The 25,079-nt window shown below is 42.9% G+C and overlaps 1 long non-coding RNA gene across 2 annotated transcripts in view; it reads right to left on the bottom strand.

The window, feature by feature from the left end:
• Positions 1–2,066: 2,066 nt before the first annotated feature.
• Positions 2,067–25,079, bottom strand: part of LOC307178823 — a 96,987-nt gene continuing 73,974 nt past the window's right edge. For both annotated transcript variants that reach the window (XR_013825284.1, XR_013825285.1), the window contains 2 exons: positions 6,092–6,170; positions 2,067–2,178 (listed from right to left, as the gene is read on the bottom strand). This is a non-coding gene — a long non-coding RNA (uncharacterized lncRNA). The remainder of the gene's footprint in view (positions 2,179–6,091; positions 6,171–25,079) is intronic.

Raw genomic sequence — 25,079 nt, forward strand, 5'->3', positions numbered from 1 at the left:
TGAGAAAACTGAACTGAGGTAACACTCAACCCTGTGAATTTTTAAGTACTTTGTTATTATTTATTATTAACATCCATTATGATACTTCATTCAGAAGTGAAATCCATACCAAAAGTTGTTAAAAGCACTAGCCCTGGGGATTCTTTCTGTTAACAGCTCACCTAACGCTGTCCCTCCTTGGGCTCAATACGGCTTCTCTTTTTGAACGGTTAAGCATATCAGCTCTAGCATCTGAGTGCCTAGATTAAAATCTTCATCTAGAGCTCTGTGACCTCGGGCAAGAAAAATCTCCAAGGGTCTCACTGAGGATTAACAAATAAATGTAAAGTGCTTAGTACAGGGTTTTTGCACTTAGCCCATATCTGACAAATGTTACCTGCTCCTGAAAAATGTCTATTCTTTTCTGGAAGATAGGGTGCTAAATTCAGGCCCTCCTTGCAGAGTGTTCCTTCTTTTGCTGTTTCTTTTTTTATTCAAAATCCTTAATAGAGCAGGAGAGGAAAAGAGGGAGGGAGACTAAGGAAGAGAAAGGGAAAACTGAGAAGACAATTGAGACCAAATTATTTCACATCTGTCACTGAGAAGCTGCCAGATGTATCTGCTTTCTCTCTTCAACAATTTCGGCAGGTTTTAAAGAACAGAAAGAGGGCCAGCTGTAAAATGAATGAGCACACGAATCAACATGGCTGCATCTCAAAAACAGTGTAGAATGATAAAGGCAAGTGGCAGCAGTTTTACATTGCTTTACCATTGGTGTAATGTTTGAAAACACACGTAACAATTCTGTTTAATGTTTACTGATACAAACATAGTAAAAATATAAAAACACAGATGAGGAAGATGCACACTATAACTTCCAGAGAGTGCTAAGCTCTGGGAAGACAGGAGGGATGGGAAAGAAGCACAAAAGGGACCTCGACTGTATCTGTAATGTTTTTATTCTTTTTATTAAGCACTGAAGCAGTGGCAAAATATTAGCACTTTAAAAATCTAGGTAGTAGATACATGGGTGTTATATTATTCTCATTACTTCTTTGAATGTCTGAAATATTCCCTAAAAATTTTAAACATAAAAAAGAGGACAATCTGCCTCATTGTTAAATCCATTCAAACTCCCACACACTGTAGAAATCGAGTTGTTCAGCTAAATCACACGTATGAATGATTTTCAGGAATGAGTCTGCTTCTCAGAATCAATTTGAAAAGAGTATAATGAATCTATTAAAAATAGGTTATGTTTTGTGTCATGTTTATGTTACCAAAAGAGATTTCAAATTCTGATATCTCGTTTGAATTACACATACTACCATATTATTGAGTTTTTCTTTCATTTTATTTAATTAACCGTTGATAGTAAGACCACATTACAATTTGCGGGTGCTTTGTAATTAACAGATTGGTTGTGTACACCTTAAGATTGTATATACCTTAAGAGTGTGTATACCTTAAGATCACCAACGGGTTTCATCACAGGGGCAAACCCTGATTGATGGTGGCTGCCTAGAGTGCTGTGTTGAGCCAATTATGAAACAATATCTGGGCTCCACTGGACAGGCAACGATCAGCTAGGGAGGTATGTCAAGGGCAGAGTGGTAGAATGGGGCCCTGTGTGTCCCACTGATACTCCTGACACTTTCCTGATTCTCCTTCTCCCTCTCTGTTTTTTCTCCATCTACCTTCACCTACCCCTTCTATCTTGGTGCTTCCAAGAATTTCCCCTCCCTCATTCCCCTTGATCTTCACTCAGCCTGCAACAGTCCCTGGCTGATTTCATCTTCATCCACAGCAGCCCTACATGCTGATGAGCTCCTCCTCTTCTGTTTACCTGTGAAGCCTTCCCAGATCCATCTGGGCCAGGTGAGACACCCGCGCCCCGCTTTCATCCCCATGGCATGCACAGAGCATTTATCTCTCAGTATTCCAACTATTTGTTTACCCATCTATCTCTGCTGTTGGGCTTTGAAAGAACAAGCCTGGGTCTTATTGATCTCTGCACTCCCAGCTTCTGGCACACAGTGAGCAATCAATAAATGTTTGTTAAATGAAAGAATGATTTAATGAATGGTGTCCTTATTTCGCAGAAAAGGAAACAGACTCAGAAGTTGGGGTTTTCTCAAGGTTTTCCCTCCTCCAAAACATCCCCATCTTTCCTCTAGAACAGAGGTTGACAAACATTTTCTGTAAAAAAGCCAGATAGTAAATATTTTCAGCTTTGTGGGCCATAAGGCCACTGTCACAACCATTTAACTCTGATGTTGTAGCTGGAAAGCAAACATAGACATGGCTGTATTGAAATACAATTTTGTTACAAAAGCAGGCAGTAGGCCAGATTTGGCCCATAGGCCATAGCTTGGGGACCTTGCTGTAGAAGATGGTAAAATAGACACTCCTATGTCTCTGGTTCCTTCACTGAACATCCTCTCTGCCTCAACCCAAATCCCAGAATCCTGATTCCAGTGTATCCATAGTCCCTGTTGGAGTTAGGTCGACAATCCCTTCATACCTCCAAACCAAGGAGTTGAGGAAGGCTTATGAGAAAACTGGCCGCAAAGCTGGGATCAGAAGGGAGGAGAGGACCTTGTTGACAATGGCTCTCAAGAGACCTAGAGGAATCCAAGCCCAACTGATCCACATCCTCCTTGATCACTTGTTTTGGGTTTTGTTTGTTTGTTTGTTTTTCGGTACCGGGCCTCTCACTGTTGCGGCCTCTCCTGTTGTGGAGCACAGGCTCCGGACGCGCAGGCTCAGCGGCCATGGCTCACGGGCCCACCCGCTCCGCGGCATGTGGGATCTTCCCGGACCGGGGCACGAACCCGCGTCCCCTGCATCAGCAGGCGGACTCTCAACCACTGCGCCACCAGGGAAGCCCCACTTGTTTTGTTTTTGTATCCATTCAGCCAGTCTGTGTTTTTTGGTTGGAGCACTTAATCCATGATCACTCATTTTTGAATCCCCTTAACATTTCGAAATGAAAAGAGGTCCATTTCTTGGGTGCAGTGGACAAAGAAGAAAGTGGAACGAATAACTCCTTTCTATTCCCCCAACTCCCTTTCTGTGTTTCCAAATGACTAGTCTTTTTCTCTTCCAGAGACTACCTCAAACTTCTCCCACTCTTCTCATATTTCCTACCCTATCGTCCTCTCATTCACTGTCAGGAGATGACCTCATCTCCTTCACTAAGGAAATAGAAACCATCAGAAGAGAACTCCTTCAGAATTCTGCCACTCATCCCAAACTTATCTGTACCCACTCTCTACTCCTTTTTTTTAAAAATTTATTATTTATTTTTGGCTGCATTAGGTCTTCGTTGCTGCGTGCAGGCTTTCTCTATTAGTGGCGAATGGGCGCTACTCTTTGTTGCGGTGTGCAGGCTTATTGTGGTGGCTTCTCTTGTTGCGGACCACAGGCTCTAGGGCATGCGGGCTTCAGTAGTTGTGGCACGTGGGCTCAGTAGTTGTGGCTCACAGGCTCTAGAGCGCAGGGGCGGTAGTTGTGGCACACGGGCTTAGTTGCTCCGCGGCATGTGGGATCTTCCCGGACCAGGGCTCGAACCCGTGTCCCCTGCATTGGCAGGCGGATTCTCAATCACTGCGCCACCAGGGAAGCCCCTCTCTCTATTCTTTCTTTTAACATTTTATTTCTTTTTTAAATTCTTTTCCCATTTAGGTTGTTATATAATATTGAGCAGAGTTCCCTGTGCTATACAGTAGGTCCTTTTTGGTTATCCATTTTAAATATAGCAGTGTGTACATGTCAATCCCAAACTGCCTAACTATCCCTTCTTCCCTCCCTTCCCCCCTGCACTCTCTATTCTTCCTGCCATAATGCAATAGGTGTCTAAGACTAATCCCTCCTTCTCTCCTCTGTGTCCCGGGTCTTTCCACCTTCTCAGGGAATGTGATTCCATCAATCATTTCTCTCTCCTGTATCTCTCGGTCTCTCTCTCTGAACTTCATCCCAAAGGCACAGAGGAGCCTCTCTCCTGGTTCCATCAACATTTACATATGCGTGTCTCTACCATCTTGAAAATAAGTCTCTCAAACTCGTGACTTGCTCCAATCGTTGTCCTATCTCTCCCCTACTTCCTTCATGGCCAAATTTCTTGAAAGAGCTGTGTGATCATGGTTTTCACTTCATCATCTCCCAGGAATTCTTCAACTCATGAAAAACGTTTCTCCTCTCTCATATCCCTGAAACTCTCTCCTTGAAGACCTGAAATAACCTTGTTTGTTGTTACATCCAACCTGGAATTCTTTGCCCTTATCTTTACTGAACTCCTGACACTATTCAACACTGTGGTTTTCCTTCTTCAAACATTCTCTTTCTGTGACTTTGACAACAACCTCCTGGTTTTCCTCCTATGCTCATTCTTCCTTAAGCTTCTCTGTAGGCTCCAGTACCGCTGTCTATGCATTAAATGTTGGTGTCCTCAGAGTTCTCCACTAGGCCTTCTATTCTACCCTCCTCAGTCTACATGCTTCCCTAGGATGTCTCGTCAAATTTCCAGGCAATCCTTAAATAACTTGATGATTCTCAACGTTACTTGTTCAACCCAGAGCTCACTGCTGAGGCTACAGCCAGCTGGCCAACTGCCTAACAGAATTAGAAATTATCCCTCTTCTCCTTTATTCACCACATCCAGTCCCATCTTTACAAAGCATTGTCTTGACCCCACCATCCCAGCCAGCTACCTCCCCTTTTCTTCAACCCATATGCAACAGCGTTTCTTGAAAATTCTCTTAAACTCTTCAATCTAGCTTACTACTATACAACGCCATTGAAACAGCTCTTGTCAAGATCACTCATGACTCCTGCATTGCTAAAGGCAGTGGACAATTTTCAAGTCTCATCTTACTTTGATCTCTCAGCAGCATTTGACACAGTTAGTCACCTACTTTTCCTTAATATCCATCCTTCACTTGGCTTTTCAGACACCACCTTCTTCTGGTTTACCTCCTTCCTCACTGACTTTCCTTCTCAGTCTTCTTTGCTCATTTCTCCTTTCTCCCTGACACTTAACATTGGGGTTAACAAAGGCTCATTTCTTGGCCCTCTTCTCTACACTAATCCCCTGAGAGATCTTATCCAATCTCAAGCCATAAATGTCATCTCTAGATCTATGATTCCTAGATATATATATATATATCTTCAATCCAGACCTCTCTTCCAACCTCTATTCTCTTATATACAACTGCCTGCTCAACTTCTCCACTTAAATGCATCCTAGGCATCTCTGATCAAACCGAGATCCAATTCCAGTCCCAAACACCTCTACTGCCCACAGCCTTCCACATGTCAATAGATGGGAACTCACTCTCCCAGCTGTACAGGCCCAAACCTTGGTCTCATCATATACAAGTTAACTCATTTCCTTTCACAATGCTTTCTCCATTTGTGTCTTTTTACCATGGTTTCAAGAATTTTTTTTCAAGAGGGCTCCTAGGTACAAAGTTTGAGTAAGCTTAAAAATGTCTCCTTTATTCTCAAAGGATATTTAGACTTTCTTTCCCTCATAAGTTTGTAGAATTTGTTCCATGATCACCTGGTAATGAGTGTTGCATTAGTTCTTCTTTCCTGACCTCTCCATTCATCTTGTGATTTGTTGAATTTCATCACTGAAGTAGGTGGGTTTTTTTTTTTTTTTCAAACTCTTTTCTTATTGAATTCATGTTAATTTCCTCTGTAGCTCAAAGCAATTGCAGGGAACTTTAGCTTCCTTGTTTTTTTTTTTTGGCATCTATTTTACGCCTGCTGTGCTCATTTAACTTTTTTTTTTAACATCTTTATTGGAGTATAATTTCTTTACAACGTTGTGTTAGTTTCTGCTGTATAACAAAGTGAATCAGCTATATTCATACGTATATCCCCATATCCCCTCCCTCTTGTGACTCCCTCCCACCCTCCCTATCCCACCACTCTAGGTGGTCACAAAGCAGAGAGCTGATCTCCCTGTGCTATGCAGCTGCTTCCCACTAGCTATCTATTTTACATTTGGTAGTATATATATGTCAATGTTACTCTCTCACTTCGTCCCAGTTTACCCTTCCCCCTCCCTGTGTCCTCAAGTAACTCTTCCTTTCATTTCACTCACCTGCAGAATGCTTCCTTAGTTACCATGTTGCTTCATGTTGCTCATGCTTCAAATGTACAGCGCTACCCAGTTCTTCATTCTGCTTTGTAGAAAGAGGATGACAACTTCTTAACCTTATCTAGGACCTTTTTTCCCCCCTTCCAGCTACATTCTGAGGCCAGGGAACTGTATTCTGTCCACTTTCCTATAGCCTGAGGGCAGGAACTTGGGAACGAGCTTGGCAAACTTCCTGCAGCCTTTGGTATAGGTCTGGGCTTACCTTCTCTTCTAAGATTTTGTCAACGTCCAGGCTGGGGTACCCCCTTTCCATGGGGGTGGGGGGAGGAGCGGGTGTTCCCGGGCTTCATCTCAGTTCCCTGACTCATCATGGAATCCTGGCAGATGATAACACCTGGGGACTTTTCCTGGCTCAGGAAAACCTGAGATCATAGGTGGAAACCTCTACCCTTGGAAGAGATTTCCTTGCCTTTTCTCTAAGTTCCCTACTCCCAATTTTGTCAGCTTCTATTCAAATGAGGGGCGTTGGTGGGAATTCTCAAGGTTTTGCACCTTCCTTCCTTTCTTTGTGTCACTCTCTGGAAAGGGGAGAGGGGGATGTAAGTCACACCAGAATCTGCTCTTCTTTGTCGGGCGCTCTTCAGTCTATAGCATGAGGACAAGGTCTTTTCCTTGTTTGGTTGTTGCTGGCAATTATTTTTAACTGGCTTATTTCACTGAGTGATGGGGACAGTGATTCTGGAAGCAAAAAAGTGGTTTTTTTTAATTGTTTGGAGACTGGCCATTTCACTCTACCATCCTTAGGGACAGGGTTGGGTGGGGGAGGAGATGAAATGTGGTGAACTTACACAGACCCCAGCCTGGTGGCAGCGGCAGGCTCTTCTCAGGGAGCCTGGTATTTTTTTTTCGAAGGATATCTAGCTACCACAACCCTCATTTACTCTTTCTGCTGCCCTGTGTTTTCTCAGCAAGGAGTAGTGTCACCCTTAACACAGAAAGGGCTTCTATTGTACTTGACTTTAGAACAGAACAAGTGGGAGAACCAGGAGGCTGCTCCCCACTCAGCAACCAGGCTCAGGAAGGAAGCGGCCCAGCAGTGTGAAGGAGTGGAGATGAGAGCAGGCGGGCTGAGCCCCAGGCACTGTAATAAAGACACAGCGTGACAGAAGGAGACGGGTGGGAAATCCGGGCTTGGGCAGTGGTCTTGGGATGGAGTGGGGGAAAAGACGGAGGTGAGATGGGTGGGAGATCTGCAAATCTGACATCTCCCATCATCACCCAAGGTCCACAGCTGCCAATGGCAGAAAACCAGCATCCCCAAGGAGCAATGAAAACATGGTAACTGAGCATTGGAGCTTCGAATTAGTGAGCACATCCCAAGAAAACTCTGACACAATGGGCTTTGGCCTCAGAAGGCAGAAACCTTTTAAGTGCCAATGATCATCACCCTGCTCTTCATCTTAGGCTCTGTCTCGGTGATGGATGGCCACCTGCATAGTGCCCTGGCATTTCAAAGCACAAAATAATTGGCTGCAGAAGGCTGTTGGATGCCTTTGTGGGAAGGAAGCTGCAAAAACAAATTCTATCAACTCAAATATTTTTTGATATTTTGAATCGGAGAGCACAAATTCTGTTATTTGACTTCTCCACGATATGAAATTTTTCTTTACTATAAAACCAAAAAGAGTAAAATGAAAACAGCCCTCCATATTTAGCAGTTAAATAGCCATTTGCTTTAAAGAGATTTTTGGATGTTTTTTGTTCCTCTCTGTATCATCCCTGTAAAGGGCATAGAGTTCTCCACTTCTTTGAAGAAACTGAAGCAACAATAACCCAAGAGTATAGAGTTAGCAGAGCTGTGAAAGCTTAGTAACAGTAGCTACACTTTATTGATATTGCTAATATTAGTCAATGCACGAATGAATATTAATATAGTTAAACTTAATGCTGGCACTGGGTTACTCATTTAGTCCTCGCAACAACCAGATTATTACTATTATCTCTATTTTACAGAAGAGAATGTGACTTGAACAGGTTCAAGAGCTTGAACAAAACCACACAGCTAGCACCTGGTGAAGTTAGGACAAGACACAGGTCATCTGACCTCAGAGCCTCTTCAATCACCGCGTGCCTGCCTAGTTATCTATTGCTGCGTAACAAACCAGCCCAAAATTTACTAGCTTAGGGGTGGAACTTCCGGAATGGTGGAGGAAAACTTAGTGGCTTAAAACAACATCTGTTATCTTATGGGTTTTGCGGGTAGGGAATCGGAGCACAGCTGGGTACCTCTGGCTCTGGGTCCCTCCCAAGCCTATAATCAAGGTATCAGCTGGGACTGCAGTATCTCAAGGCTCGAGTAGGAAAGGATCTGCTTCCAAGCTCACGCCCATGCTTGCTGGCAGGATTTAGCTCCTTGCTGGCCCTTGGCCAGATGCCACCCCGAGTTCCTTGCCCCATGGACCTCTCCATAGGGCACAACGTGGCAGCTTGCTGTATCAGAGCAAATAAACAAGAACCAGAGAGAAAGAGTCTGAGCGAGATGGAAGTCCCAGTCTTTTGTAACCTAATTTTGCCACAGTCTGTTCATTAGAAGCAAGAGTCGCTAGATCCAGCTCACACTTAAGGGGAGGGGGTTACACAGAGGATAATTCCTGTGGACGCCAGGAAGTAGTGATCCTTGAGAGCCATTTCAGAAGCTGCCTGTCACCGTGTCCTTCTCCAGTAACTGCCCCTCTCCCATCACTCACAGGGGCAGGCTAAATGGTATGATTGTATAATGTGACTGTGACCCCCTAGCCACAGTCCAGAGCTCCACACCTGACCCAAACCTGGCCAGTTAGATACTTCCCCCCACGGGAATTCAGAATTACAATCCAGAGACCCTGGTTGGTTTCTAGGAGAGGCTTGAAATGGACTGAAATTAACAGGAGCTATGAGCAGCCATCTTCGGCTGTGCTCCAAAATAAGCAGAGAGCGCCATGTATGAGGGGGGCGGCGGGGGAGGGGAGGAAGACAGAGAGAGACAGACAGATAGATAATGCTTCCTCCCCTGGCTTTGAGAGGTACAATAAGAAGTTTAGGTTTCTGTCACGTGTAACCAGGGGTGATAGTCATAATACTTAACCACCGATAAGGCGCAAATGCCAACCAATCCGGAGGGAACTCACCATAAACACCGAGTGCAGCCCACTGCTGGACTCTGGGTGCTCATCAGCTCTTGCCCCCACCCCCCGCCCCACCAAAGCTCACCTCTTTCCCACCTCGACCACACTGCTGCCCTCTGAGAGGCTGCAGGAAAGTGTGACCTAAGAACCTCAGGATCACCAGAGCAGGACCACGCAGCAGATCACACAAACTGTAGTGCGATCACAGCTTTCCTCTGTAGCCCACTGGGGAGTCAGTATCGCTTTCAGACAACGCACAGATGAGTTTTTGTGATAATGTCAAGTGCGGTTCACTGTGATCCCTGCAGCAACACACACAAGTGGCCTATACAGGGATGGAAAGCTTCCATCTGATCTGCGTGAGAAGGGGCTAGATCCACTAGTGGGTTGTGGGATTTGGGGAACTTGCCACTCCGTCTAAAACAGGAACATGGAGCTCCTTGATACACTCCAGGGACTGGGAACCCCTAGACTGTATGCACAGAGAGTTGTGGGTATTCACAGGTATGTAGGTAACATCAGGTACTCCAAAGACATGATGAAGACAAGACAAAATGAAAGAGGCCAAGAGGTGCTGTTTAGGGAAAGGATTAGGTTTCTTACGACTATTTTTTAAATTAAATCAACTGAGAGTCAGCAAAACCAGTGAATGCTCACCCAGCCTGATTCTGCTCAGGAACAAGGAGTAAACACAGCATTCCTCTCTAGACTCGGAAGAATTTCCACCCTGACTCCTTGTCTCCCCACAATTTTCTTTCTCCATTAGGAATAAACATCAATGAGTGCCATCTGAAAGCTGGTAAGGAATTGATCACTGAAGGAAGTTTTGCCCTGCACATTAAACCAAAATCTGATTTCCTTTTGAGATATCCTGTTGAGTTAAACCTCTGCGTGAGAGCTATACAGTCAGAGGATTTATTTTCCTACGTTAGATATTGTGGATGATTGCTCTGCTTCCTTGTCCAATGAAATATGGGGTAAATTGTTACAATTTGCAACAAAGACAGATTTATGCCCCTGTCTCACAACTGAGTGTGGTGTGCATGTTTCCTTCTTTAAAAAAGTAAGGTATATACTTCGATGCACTGAAGTGGAGATCAATATTCATAATTATAAGTCATAACTCACAATACAAATTTTCCTTGAATCAGGAATTTTTCCCTAGAAGAGATTTTTCTTAAGGTATATGTTACTTTTATAATTAAAGGAAGGAGGGAAAAATATATATATATGTAATTGTCATTTTTTTATCAGAGCTTTAGATGCATTAATTGCAAAATCCCGTCCTACATTACCAATTGGACGTGCAGCAACCACATGTTTCTATGTGGAGATGTCCTTTGGAGGTTCATCATCATCAGGAAGAGTGCATGGTATTTTCTGAGCACTGTGTGCCAGGCACCACACTAAACCCTAGGCATGCATCTGCTCACTGGAGCCTCACAGCAACCCTCCCAATAACTATTATTATCTCCATTTTACGGAAGAAGAAATTGAGTCATCAAAAGGTTCAGAAATTTAACCAAAGGTGCACGTTTAGTAACTGGGAGAGCAGGGATTTGGAACCAGGTCTGTTTTATTCCAGTGTTTACTCTGAACCACTGTCTTTGATCCCTAAACTTGAGACTCTAAAAATATCAAGTTGCCTTAAGCATTTAGTAATATAGTTAGTAACCTTCCAAATAGTCTCACCCAGCATCACCCCGCTCCTTCAACTGGCCTACGTAAAACTTTAAGTACCGTATCAGTTAGCTACTGCTGCAGAGTAAACTCTCCCCAAAACTAAGCAACGTGAAACAGCAAGTACTTGTGATTGCTCGAATCTGTATGGGTCAGCTAAGCAGTTCTTCTGGTCTCTGCTAGACTTACGTAACTGAGGTCAGCTGTGGGTCATGTAGGCAGTCCTGCTGACCGTAATTGGGCTCTCACACCACTGGGGTCTGTAGGTTACTGATGGCCTGGTCCTGATGGCCTCGTCTGGGACAACTGGCCTGTGCTCCACGTGGTCCTAACCCTCCAGCAGGCTAGTCCAGGCTTTTTCATACGACAGTGGCAGGGTTTCAAAAGCAAGCAAGAGATTGCAGAAGAGTGCAAGGCACCTGGAGGCTCTGGCTTGAAACTGAAAGATGCCACATGCTATGGCCCAAAGCAAGACATAAGGCGAGCCTGGAGTCAGAGTGGGCAGGGACTAGAAATTCTCACTGCAAAGGGTATGGATACAGGGAGTCACTAACTGGGGCCATTGATGCAATCAATCTTCCACAATGAATAGCTGTGGAAACAGTCAAACGCCTCTTTTGACACCAGTAACAATACTGGTTGAATGCAGGGTATGTGTGGACTCTCACAACTTCTCTATCACAATTGCCCTCATATGAAAGGAAATCGAGGCTTAAAGAAATGAAGAAACTTGCTCGCAATCTGACACTTCCGCACAAAGGACATAGCCTTAGCTTGGCTGGCTCTCCAACCAACTGGGCCCTGAGCCAGAGGCTCTGGTAGCTTCTTTTCTTGAAAAGCATAAAGGGCTTCCCTGGTGGCGCAGTGGTTAAGAATCCGCCTGCCAATGCAGAGGACACAGGTTGGAGCCCTGGTCCTGGAAGATCCCACATGCCTGTGCATCACAACAATTAAGCCTGCACTCTAGAGCCCACGAGCCACAACTACTAAATCCGTGTGCCACAACTACTGAAGCCCGCGTGCCTAGAGCCCATGCTCCGCAACAAGAGAAGCCACTGCAATGAGAAGCCCGTGCACCGCAACAAAGAATAGCCCCCAATCTCCGCAACTAGAGAAAGCCTGCGCGCAGCAACGAAGACCCAATGCAGCCACAGATAAAAATAAATAAATTTATTTTTTTAAAAAAAGCATAAAGATTGATCTGTACCTACCTGGTCCCAAATGTGTATTCAAGGGTTTTGATTTTTCACCCTTTCAGTGGAGGGTCCTATGAAATTGATAGGACCTGAGAGCTCACAACTCTGAAAAAGCTCCTTCTCGGTTTACTGCTCTGGGAGCTTTTGCTCTAATTCCTAAGTGTGTGTGGTGCCTGGTGGCATAATAGCCTTCTTTAGAACGGCAAACAAGATCAGTCTCAGCTATTGGATTTCATGTCCTATAAGTACACTGGAGGAATGAACAGGGGCTAGGGACCAGGCACTTCGGAAGGCCTTTGTTTCTTCATCTGCAAATGATAAATATTTAACCTGACCCTGTCTCTCTCACAGAATATTTAGGAGGACCCAAGGAGGCAATGAGTGTGAGTGTGCTTTACGAAGATAAAAGGTCTGGGGGTGTGACGCAGAGCAAAGGAGGGGAGGAAGCAGAATAGAACAGGAGACAAGAGGAAAGAGGGTAGAACAGGATCTAGGAGAAGAGAAAAGGTGGACTCCTCTACCCAGAACCTGCCCACATAGGCTCAGTTTTAGGCTACAGAAACTCTTACCCAGACCCTTATGTGAAAAGCAGACAACCCCTTACTCACAAGTAATACATTGGCTACTCTGCCCCCTGCTGACCATCATGTGTAAGAGCATAAACACTGAACAGCCAGTGAAAACAATGAACTTGGGTTTCAGAGACCACCAGACCACACATGTACCAAGGAACCTATGAGGACTTTCTGCCTACTCAGCCTCAAGGCTGCTTATTAGGCCTACTTCAGAATCTCCCCCCTCCCTTCTCCTTTTCCCCCAGGGATCCAGAGAATCGGCATTTGTTCCTTTGCCTCAGGCATTGGTACCATCCACTCTCTAAGTTGGTTGTAACATGGGACCCAGTCTTCCCAGCTTCTCTGTTCTCTGCAAAGACAAAGCCCAAGGGTCATTATTTCTTTCCAGCGTTTTACTGCTAATCACCGTGGAGAAATGGCAGGTGGGGTGGGGGGGAGTGGAGAGGGATGCAATACAGCAAAAAATTCAACCATGTTATTAAAAAATGAAGGGACTTGCCCAAGGTCACAGAGTTAGTTAGTAAGCAAGGGAGCTGGGATTTGAATGAAGGCTTTCTGATTCCAACCCCCACAAGCTTAACCATTAGAATACACTGCCCCTCACTACAAGTAATGAGACTGATCTTTGTGGCTTATGGGCTCTGGGACTTAGTTTGCATTTCAATCCCCATTCTGCCTTTCTGTCACTGGCCATCTGTGTGAACTTGGACAGTATACTTAAATTCTTGAAGCTTCAGTTTCCTCATCTGTAAAACAGAAAGAAGAATAGAATCTACCTTACATATTATGACAACTATTAAATAAAATGATACGTATAAAGCACATTGCACAGAGCCTGGCAACACTAAGTACTTAACAAATGATAATCATTCTTTCATTTTTACATTTTTTCTACTGTACCGAATCCATTTACTGTTAGAAGAAGCCTAATTTTTTTTACCCCCGGCTCTACCATTAACACACTCTATGATTGAGGAGTTATCACTCATTTGGATCAAAGCAGAAGCCTCTTCCCTCTACTCCATGCTTCTCTGTTGCCACCTCCAATAGCCTATTTTTCTTAGATGGCTTGAGTAGCCCTTTCAAAATAATATCAAATCACTTTGCTTCCCTGCTTAACACTTCCGAGTGGTTTCACAGTGCACAAAGAACGACATCCAAAACACTTGCCGTGACTTGCAAAATCATGCATGATATGACCACTGCAGTGCCACCCCTTCCCTCACTGCGATCCAGTCACACTGGCCTTCCTTCTGTTCTTGCATATAACAACTTATTCCCTTGTGGTATTTGCCAGAGTAGCAGCCAGAAAATTCTTCACTTTGACCTTTGCAAGGCTGACTCCTTGTCAACTCAGATCCCAATTCAAAAATCCATTCTAGAGGCATGTTCCCTTATTCCCATGGCCAACCCCTTTCCCAGTCACTGTCTCATTAGCTTGTTTTATCTTCTTCCCAGTATTCACCACCATCTGAAACTATCTTACATATTTATTTATTTGACTGGTTTTCGCTCTGTGTCACTCCATCAGAATGTAAACCACCGAAGAGCAAAGAAGGTAGTTAGAACTTTTTCTGTTTTTTTTTTACTAATGAGGCCCTGTAGTAACAGAAGCTCAGTGCCTGGCATCTAGTAGATCTTTAAGACATAGAGATTGAATTAATGAACAAATGAAGGAATTCAATTAGCCCAAGACCCATTTATGAAACAAGATCCCTTGGGTTCAGTGGTAATGAAATTTCTTTCTAGCTCTAAAATTTGAAGAACCTTGGAACATTTGGGGGCCCTAAGCCAAGCATAGGGAATAGAGAGTGATCTGTCTGGATTGTGCAATTCTAGGAGATGTTACTGATAATTGATGTTTGCCCAATGATGGGAACAAGGTTTTAATCATCTTCCATATAACTCAGTCACATTTTGTCCAAATGTCCCCAAAACTTCTCTCACTGTAATATTTCACAACCTTCTCTTAGGTTTAGCTTTATTATCTCTTCTGTATTCCTGTAATCACAACCTAGGACAAGCAAAAGGGCACTATCAGAAAAGATGGTGGTTGACACTGGCTGATAGGACCTTTGCCTCTAATCCAGAGACGTTTGTTGACTCTCAGAGTTCTCATTTTATGAGTATTTTCTTTCGAGAATGTTCCATTTTACACCATCCATGAACAATGAAAACCCTTTACAGAGGGACCTGGGCTGTATCCAACATCTTGGCACTAAAAGTACCATGGTGATACTTAACTAGATCAAATTTATTTTATTTATTTTAATTTATTAATTTATTTTTGGCTGCGCTGGGTCTTCATTGCCACGCGCAGGCTTTCTCTAGTTGCGAGGAGGGGGGGCTACTCTTCCTTGCGGTGTGTGGGCTTCTCATTGCGGTGGCTTCTCTTGTTGCAGAGCGTGGGCTCTAGGCACGTGGGCTTCAGTAGTTGTGGTGCATAGGCTTAGTTGCTCCGCGTCATGTGGGATCTTCCTGGACCAGGGCTTGAACCCGTGTCCCCCTGCACTGGCAGGCAGATTCTTAACCACTGCGCCACCAGGCAAGTCCTCCAGATCAATTTTTAAATTAATCAGTTCAACAAACATGTATTCAGCACCTGCCATGTGCAGTCAAAGGGAGATCAAAAGAGATACCAGTACCTGTTCTTATAAAGTATCCATTGATCAACCACCAAAACTATGTAAGTGCCACCTGTCAACTCTGATAAAGATGATGGCAAAACATTCTCAGGAATCCTGTATAGTAGGTAAGAGAATGCAGGCTGAGAACAGAACAATACTTACAGATGAAGAACAAAGGGTAAGAAATATTAACCGGCAATGTAAATAGAGTTCTGAACAGCTTTCTACATTTAACCTCTTTGAAACCACTCTCTTTTGAGACTTTGCTTGTTTATGCGGATCTAATCAGCATGTTTGTTTGGGAGTTGAGGAACCACAGGGGGCCGAGCCTATCATTTCAACACAGGGAAAACCCACTTCCTTAACATCCTGATGTCCTCATGTGCTTGTCTCCCTGCACACATTAATTTGCGATCATCTCTGGGGAAAGTAGGGAGGAGTCTGCAGAAACAGAAAATAGAAAGAGACAGGTGAGGTCTCAGGCAATGCACAAAGCCCCGTTAATAGGCAGTTCTGGAGGGGAGGAGATTGCATCAGCTTCAAGAGCAGATGAGCCTTGCCTTATTCTTCTTTGCTCATCTGACCAGGTACTCCATAAATGTCAGACAGAGGATGAGAAGAAGTAAACATGTTATTAAGAAAAAAGAAGGGAGCCATCTGGTTCATGTCAGATGTCTGGACTGTAAAATATTGCAATGCCCAGGTGACCTTGGGGAAGCTTGCACCGGTATTATACCGGCCATTTACGTAGCTATATTGAACTCTCTGGTTTGAGCTACAGAGTGTATTTACCTCAATTGCAAATAGAGGTGCTCTTTGAACATGTGTGCTCTCTTCCTACTCTCTTGAGTTGACTGTGTTCTCTTTGGCTGCATTTTCTCTAAGCCAACATATAGGCATGTGGAAGGTATGTTTTGCTGCAGGAGAGCCTGCTGTGTTTAGCAATCCCTCAAAACGTAAGAGAAGCATTTCTCCAGATGGCAGGGTGTTTTAGGTTCAGAGGGATGTGCTCTTGGCCATCAGCAAGGCTTAGTCCTCGCTGTTGGCCAGTCACGCACTGAGCATCACGTGCAGCTGTGCACTGTGACAATCTGCCACAGATCTGGGCACTGGGCTAAGTACTGTTATTTGAACCTTCTGCGAAAAAGTAAATACTACACAGCAGAACTGAACTAAATTATTCAACTCCCATACTTACACATCTTAAGGAGAACATTTTATTAAAAATCTTTGAAGTCAGAAAGGTCTGGATTTAAATCTCCACTCCACCCCCTCGTAACTGTGTAACCTTGAGCAATTTATGAAATCTCCTTGGGAATTCACTTATTTATCTTTAAATGGAGATAAGAATGGTGTCAACCTCTTGCACACAGCGTTATTACGAGGATTAAGGGAGATAATACATGCAAAGTGCTCTGAACAGTGGCTGACAGCTAACAAGGGCTGTTTTCGATGCACAGATTTCCACATTGATACATTCAGCTGTATAGTCAAGAGAATATTTTTCAGGGTCAGAAAGAGGAGAAACTGAGCATAAAAGTGCATCTTCTGGTGGCTAGCTCAAGAGGTTTTAGGATGCCTTTTTTCACATACCAAATCTATATAGTGGGCAGAAATCAGTACTGTGGACAGGTCTGCCAACAGCAAATAGGGCAGAAGGTGCTGGCTTTGAACTTGGCCAGCTATACTGGTGTTTTTAAAACTGTGGATATAGCAAAATCAATACTAGAGGGCTGTGACCAGCATTTTTTAAGTAAAAGAATGGAATAAAAATGCACAGTGTTTTTGCACAGAGTAAGTACTATTTCATGAACTCGTGTGTGTGTGTACTGAGATTTATATATATACACACATATAAGTCAAAAGTTAGAAAACCACTGATCCACTTTTCTTTAGAAAAATCCATTCTCAAAGTATTTCTAGCTTGACTATCGGTGTCTCCCTTTGGTTGAAGTCACAAATGCCATTTCTCCTGGTCTAGCCACAATGAATAAAGCAGCTCCAATGGTCCAGCAAGCCACATCTCTGGGGAACTTAAGTTAGCACTCCAAGTATCAAAAACCCTGAGTCAAAACATCAGTCAGACATCTGGGGTTTGATCTACCTGATGCTAAATAACCAGGCAAATTCTTTTTTCCCCCCGCAAGGCTGATAAGTTGAAGAGTGCTACCCAAAAGTTGGTTCACCAGTAGGGGCGCTCATGAACTGCAGAGCCCTCTACAGAGGCATCTGCTTTAGAATACCAATCTGGGTAAGAACAACCCAGGAGAGACACTGGGGAGTTTGTCTTGGCCTGAGACCACAGAAAAGTTTCCTGGAAAACATCTTGCCAAATATCTCTTCTCACAAGTTACTCAGTAAAAGAGCTGAAGATGGGCCCAGTTTGCAGCCAAAGAAGCATGACAAAAATCAGGGCAAAACAACCCAGCATTCATGACCCAAGGAAAAATCTCACTTAAGAGGGATCACAGGGTTGGGAACGTCTGCCTGGTTCAGAGTAGGGAATCTAATGACTGGCAGGTCAATGAATGAATGAATGAACTAACAGCTTCCTAGAAAAAGATACAGGAGAATGGTGAACCTGACCTACGGCCTACATATAACGCAGAGCTAGGCATACTCTTCTTTCCTCAGGGTTTAAACCTAATGCATTCCACTAATGGCATGCAAAATAAGTGTAATTAATACATGGACAAACATTTACAAAACTGTAATGCTTATGTAATTTATCATACCGTATTGTTACCTTCTATTTATGGCAAATAATAATGGTAGTGAGATACATTTTCCTTATGAAAGAAATTATTTAAGCAAAAATATGGGTCAGAATTTTTTTAATATTTATTTATGTAGTTGCACCAGACCTTAGTTGCAGCAGGTGGGCTCCTTAGTTGTGGTATGTAAACTCTTAGTTGCAGCATGCATGTGGGATCTTAGTTCCCTGACCAGGGATCAAACCCGGGCCCCCTGCATGGGGAGTGCAGCGCCTTAACCACTACTCCACCAGGGAAGTCCCTGGATCAATTTTTTTAAATTGTGTAGATAAGAGCGCAGGTGGTACAAAGCTGTGGTAAGAATCATTATGGCAACGTAAGAGCACATGACGTTTAGGAAATACTGTATTACACATGGTGAGCAAAGAACCTAAATTCAAGATCAAGACTTGAATCTTGGCTTCTTCTTGGTCTCTCTAAACATAGCAGCCCATCCTCTCTCCACTTTGGTGTCTACAGCCACTAAATAGGGTATGATAATGCTGGTAGCATTTACGTATTTGGTATGAAGGGCGGCGGCACCTCAGCTCAGCCACAAAGTGGTACAGAAAATCTAAATATGACAGCAAATCGAAATCCCAAGTCCTTCACACACAGTCCACCGAGCAGCTCTTGATGTTTACATGTTTTAGACAGTTTGCCTTTGGCTGGATTCAATTCAGTGACCTAGACATGAAAGACTGGCTGTGCCCCAGTTCTAAGTTTCTGAGTTGTGTTGTCCTGTCCCTCTGCTCTTACTATTCCTATCAAAGTGGGCTCCAAAAGCCCAAAGAGGCTTCCTATAATACACTTCATTCTGACTTTTTTCTTAAACGAGGTAGCTTTAAAAATTAAAGTAACACCCACATAGCTAAACGCATATTCATGCCTGCATTCTCTAGGTACGCTTCAGTAATTTCACTAGACAGAAGGCATATTTCAGAGAAATTATTCTTAAGCAGTGATAGTTACAGGGCTAAAGTCCCAATTTGAATTTTTAAAAAGATCAAAGAGTAGCAAGGATGAAATAGTATCTCTTAAACGGGCACTGTCATTCTAGGTAATCCACAGGGTTGCTATAAAGCAAAAATTGCAAACCAACAGCGCATAAACTGGATCAGACCCATAGATGGGGGTGGGGGGAATGTTGGGGGCACAAAGAGGGAGGACAGGCAGGGGAGGATTTATTAGAATGAATTCCCTAAATCTTTAAATTGGGAGTTCTCACATTAAAATGTTAATTTCACCTTCTTTTGACAAAATACAAATATCTGACAACACTGGGCCTTGGGACCCCATTCAGGTGGAATTCAGGAGCGGCTGTCCCCTTTAGGTGGGCCATGTACTTTCCAGTTAACCAGAGTCCCTGCTTATCCCTTTTGTGCTACACCCAACCCCTCTGCCTTCCTTATATTACCTGCCTGAGACCAGAGGACAGTGAAAGGTCACTGTCACTTTTCGCCATAAAATTGGCCTCCTCTGTCCAAAGGTGCTCAGGAAGGCGACTAAGTTTCATGAGGGCAGGCATTCACTGTGTCCATTTTCTATTGTATCCCTAGCATCTAACATATATCAGGTACTCTGTATGTTTCTGGGATGGATGGATGGAAGGCAGGAAGGAAGGAAAGAAGGAAAGATCTTGGGCCCCTCATTGGAACAGAGGAACATATTAAGCACCTCAAAGTCATCAGAAACCATTGCCTTGTTTATGTGGCTCAGGAAAAGTATGGTGGCTCCGCAGCCCAACCACAGGAAGGGTTATCAGCTCACACCATATCCATTGTTCTAAAAACTCTTCCTCCTGAAGAGGAAAGAAGCAAATGAAGGAAAGAGAAGAGGGAATTTCCCAAAGATTTAAAAAAGAGTATATTGGCTAAGAACATGGACTTTGGTATCAAAAGAACCTGGGTTTGAATCTTGGATCCGCCACTCACTAGCTGTTTGACCTTGGCTAAGTTGCTTGATTTCTCTGGCCCTCAGTTTTCTAATATTTTAAATGGGGATCATGTTTACCTTGTAGGGGTTTGTGAGTAACCGAGAAGATGGTACATGCAAAGCAGTTAGCAGTTAGCAAAGAGTAAAGTCTCAATAAACATTGTAGGTATTGGTCCTCACTTGCTACTGAATCATCGGTTTTTTCTTTTCACTGGATTATTCCCATAAGCATAAAACATACAGTAATAGCTATTTTTTTTAAAAAAAAAGGATAAGGTAAGAAAATGCTCAAAGGAAAAAAAAATAATTGTGATGGGGATATGTCAAAAAGACATAGGAGCCAAATGAAAGAGCTCTCAACGGTCAAAGCTGAAACAACTTCAGCCACAAAATAAAATAGTACTAGATTACAACTCAAAGTATAAAGTAGAAGTCCATGGGTGCATACTAATATACATGACTGAATGAATAAGTAAATAAGTAAGTAAATGAAGGAGACTAGCTAAATGCAGAAGAATTTCAAATAATTTATGAAGATACTCTGCCCTCAAGGAGGTGGAGCATAGCATTTCTTAAGTTTAGACTGTGCAGAATGACTTCCTTTCAGAGAGTACAGCCTGGAAAGGGGGTAAAAGAGCGACTTTAGAGTAGAGAAGCCTGGAAAACACTATCTTATCCAGATTAGCAAGCTGAACATCAACATGATAAGTCTTGTTGACAGAATGTACTCTTGATGTAATATGATGAGAAGAGTACTTTTTTTAAACATTTTTATTGGAGTATAATTGCTTTACAATGGTGTGTTAGTTTCTGCTTTATAACAAAGTGAATCAGTTATACATATATCCCCGTATCTCCTCCCTCTTGCATCTCCCTCCCACCCTCCCTATCCCACCCCTCTACGTGGACACAAAGCACCAAGCTGATCTCCCTGTGCTATGTGGCTGCTTCCCACTATCTATTTTACATTTGGTAGTGTGGATATGTCCATGCCACTCTCTCACTTCGTCCCAGCTTACACTTCCCCTTCCCCATGTCCTCAAGTCCATTCTCTATGTCTGCGTCTTTACTCCTGTCCTGCACCTACGTTCTTCTGAACATTTGTGTTTTTTTTACATTCCATATATGTTAGCAAACGGTATTTGTTTTTCTATTTCTGACTTACTTCACTCTGTATGACAGTCTCTAAGTCCATCCACCTCACTACAAATAACTCAATTTCGTTTCTTTTTATGGCTGAGTAATATTCTATTGTATATATGTGCCACATCTTCTTTATTCATTCATCTGTCGATGGACACTTAGGTTGCTTCCATGTCCTGGCTATTGTAAATAGAGCTGCAATAAACATTGTGGTACATGACTCTTTTTGAATTATGGTTTTCTCAGGGTATATGCCCAGTAGTGGGATTGCTGGGTCGTATGGTAGTTCTATTTTTAGTTTTTTGAGGAACCTCCATACTGTTCTCCATAGTGTCTGTATCAATTTACATTCCCACCAACAGTGCAAGAGGGTTCCCTTTTCTCCACACCCTGTCCAGCATTTATTGTTTCTAGATTTTTTGATGATGGCCATTCTGACCAGTGTGAGGTGATACCTCATTGTAGTTTTGATTTGCATTTCTCTGATGATTAGTGATGTTGAGCATCCTTTCATGTGTTTGTTGACAATCTGTATTTCTTCTTTGGAGAAATGTCTATTTAGGTCTTCTGCCCATTTTTTGATTGGGTTTTTTTTTTCTGATATTGAGCTGCATGAGCTGCTTGTATATTTTTGAGATTAATCCTTTGTCAGTTGCTTCGTTTGCAAATATTTTCTCCCATTCTGAGGGTTGTCTTTTCATTTTGTTTATGGTTTCCTTTGCTATGCAAAAGCTTTTAAGTTTCATTAGGTCCCATTTGTTTATTTTTGTTTTTATTTCCATTTCTCTAGGAGGTGGGTCAAAAAGAATCTTGCTGTGATGTATGTCATGGAGCTTTATAGTGTCTGGCCTTACATTTAGGTCTTTAATCCATTTTGAGTTTATTTTTGTGTATGGTGTTAGGGAGTGTTCTAACTTCATTCTTTTACATGTAGCTGTCCAGTTTTCCCAGCACCACTTATTGAAGAGGCTGTCTTTTCTCCATTGTATATTCTTGCCTCCTTTGTCATATATTAGGTGACCATATGCACATGGGTTTATCTCTGGGCTTTCTATCCTGTTCCATTGATCTATCTTTCTGTTTTTGTGCCAGTACCATACTGTCTTGATTACTGTAGCTTTGTAGTATAGTCTGAAGTCAGAGAACCTGATTCCTCCAGCTCTGTTTTTCTTTCTGAAGATTGCTTTGGCTATTCCGGGTCTTTTGTGTTTCCATACAAATTGTGAAAATTTTGTTCTAGTTCTGTGAAACATGCCATTGGTAGTTTGATAGGAATTGCATTGAATCTGTAGATTGCTTTGGGTAGTATCATCATTTTCACAATGTTGATTCTTCCAATCCAAGAACATGGTATATCTCTCCATCTGTTTGTATCGTCTTTAATTTCTTTCATCAGTGTCTTACAGTTTTCTGTATACAGGTCTTTTGTCTCCTTAGGTAGGTTTATTCCTAGGTATTTTATTCTTTTTGTTGCAGTGGTAAATGGGAGTGTTTCCTTAATTTCCCTTTCAGATTTTTCATGATTAGTATATAAGAATGCAAGAGATTTCTGGAGCACTTTATTTCTGAGGTCTTCCTCCAAAAAAACCACAGCCCTAATTATGAGGGGAAAAAAAAAAATCACACAAATCCTAATTGAGGGATATTCTACAAAATCCTTCACCAGAACTCCTCAAAACTTACAAGTTCATAAAAAAATTTCAAAAAAGAAAACAAGGAAATGCTGAAAAACTGTCACAGCCAAGAGAAGCCTAAGGACACATTATGGTTAATGTAGTATGATATCCTGGATGGGACCCCAGAACAGAAAAAGGACATTAGGTAAAAACCAAAGAAATCTGAATAATAGATGGACTTTTGTCAACAATAATGTATCAATATTGGTTCATTAATTGTGACAAATGTATACCAATATACGTTAAGAATAGGGGAAACTGGGTGTGAGGTATATGGAAACTCTCTGTTACCTTTATAATTTTTCTATGTATCGAAAACTATTCTAACATTAAACGTTTATTAAAAATTAAATTCCTGTCATAATAAAATTCAGTGTTTCTCATCTCAATAAATGGAAACTCCATTTTTCCAGTTGCTCAGGCCAAAACTTTTGTTTTTTTAAATATTTATTTATTTATTTACTTTTGGTTGCGTTGCGTCTTCGTTGCTGCGCGCAGTCTTTCTCTAGTTGCAGCGAGCAGGGGCTACTCTTTGTTGCGGTGCACAGGGGCTACTCTTCGTTGTGGTGCGCAGGCTTCTCATTGCAGTGGCTTCTCTTGTTGTGGAACACGGGCTCTAGGTGCACAGGCTTCAATAGTTGTGGCTCGCAGGCTCTAGAGCACAGGCTCAGTAGTTGTGGTGCATGGGCTTAGTTGCTGCGCAACATGTGGGATCTTCCCAGACCAGAGCTCGAACCGGTGTCCCCTGCGTTGGCAGGCAGATACTTAACCACTGCACCACCAGAGAGGTCCCCGGGCTACAACTTTTAGAGCCATCGTTGAGCCCATTCCCTTTTTCCCATGCCATACCCAACATCAAAACACGCCCCTATCTCAGAGCCTTTTCACTCGATAATCCATCTGCCTGGAATGCACTTCACTCTGGCCACACAGCCTCCACCTCTGTATCCTTCGAGTTTTTGCTCAAACGTCAAATTCATCAGTGAGGCCTTCCCTGAAGAGGCCTGTAAGATAAAAGCACACCCAACCACTATGCCTTATCTTCCTCAAACTGACTTACTTTTCTTCATAGAATTCATCACCGGGAGGAAGAGAAAAGCATCCCTAACAGCCAAGAATTTACCTGGCACCATAAGCCGGGCCATGGTATTCTCTTGCTGACCATAAGGAGTTTCACAGAAAAACACCACCAGACAAGGCCACTCTGTGTCAGTAATGGGTCAAGAAAAAAACAAGCCCACTCCCTAATCATGTTTAAACACAGACAAAAATATGAACATGGTCCAAAACACAAAAAAGCCCAACCATCCCCATATTCTGGCTAACACTGAGTGGTTGCTGCTACTTTACCAACTACAGCTCTGGCTTTGCTCCATTCCTCTTGACTCCTGGATGAGAATTATTAAGATACTGGGGTAGACTGAATAATACGTCCCACCCAAGTCGTCCATATCCTAATCCCAAGAACTTGTGAAAATGTCACCTCATATGGCAAAAGGGAATCTGCAGATGTGATTAAGTGGAAGATTTTCAGCTGGGGAGGTTATCATGAATTATTTAGGTGCGCCCAATATAATTTCAGTGGTCCTTATAAGAGGGAGGGAGTAGGGTTAGAGTCAGTGGAGGAGATGTGATGACACCATGCTGCAGACTTTGAAAATGGAGGAAGGGGCCACAAGCCAGGGAATGCAGGTGGCCTCTAGAAGTTGGGAAAGGCAAGAAGACAGATTCTCCCTTGGAGCCTCCAGAAGGAACAACCCCTGCAGATGCCTTGACTTTTAACCCAGTGAGACTGATTGTGGACTTCTGACCTCCTAATATAATGAGTATTTGTTGTGTCACTAGGTTTATGGTGATTTGTGACAACAGCAGTAGGAAACTAATACAGATACCACTTGCAGAATTATCCCTACTTCCTTATCGCATTCAGTCTGGAACAAAGCTCCACTTCCTTGAACTCTCCCCCAAATCACCCAACACAACCCCAAATCCTATAATTAGTCCTTTATAACATCTTACTGAGAAGCCCCATGGTCCTCCAGTACACATTCTCCCTCATTGCCAAGGGCCAAAAAAGCCAACCTTGCTCAACTACAGTTGTACCTCTGGTGGTCTTTGGCTGTAGGGCACTGAAAACCATCTCATGTTTCAAATATTTAATTGTTTGTTTATTGTCTGACTAACCCAGCACTGCATCCCCCAAGCCAGGATGATAGTAGCATACAGTAAATAAATCATCAAC

The sequence above is a fragment of the Stenella coeruleoalba genome (genome assembly GCF_951394435.1).
Source record: "Stenella coeruleoalba genome assembly, chromosome: 20".
Classification (NCBI taxonomy): Eukaryota; Metazoa; Chordata; class Mammalia; order Artiodactyla; family Delphinidae; genus Stenella; species Stenella coeruleoalba.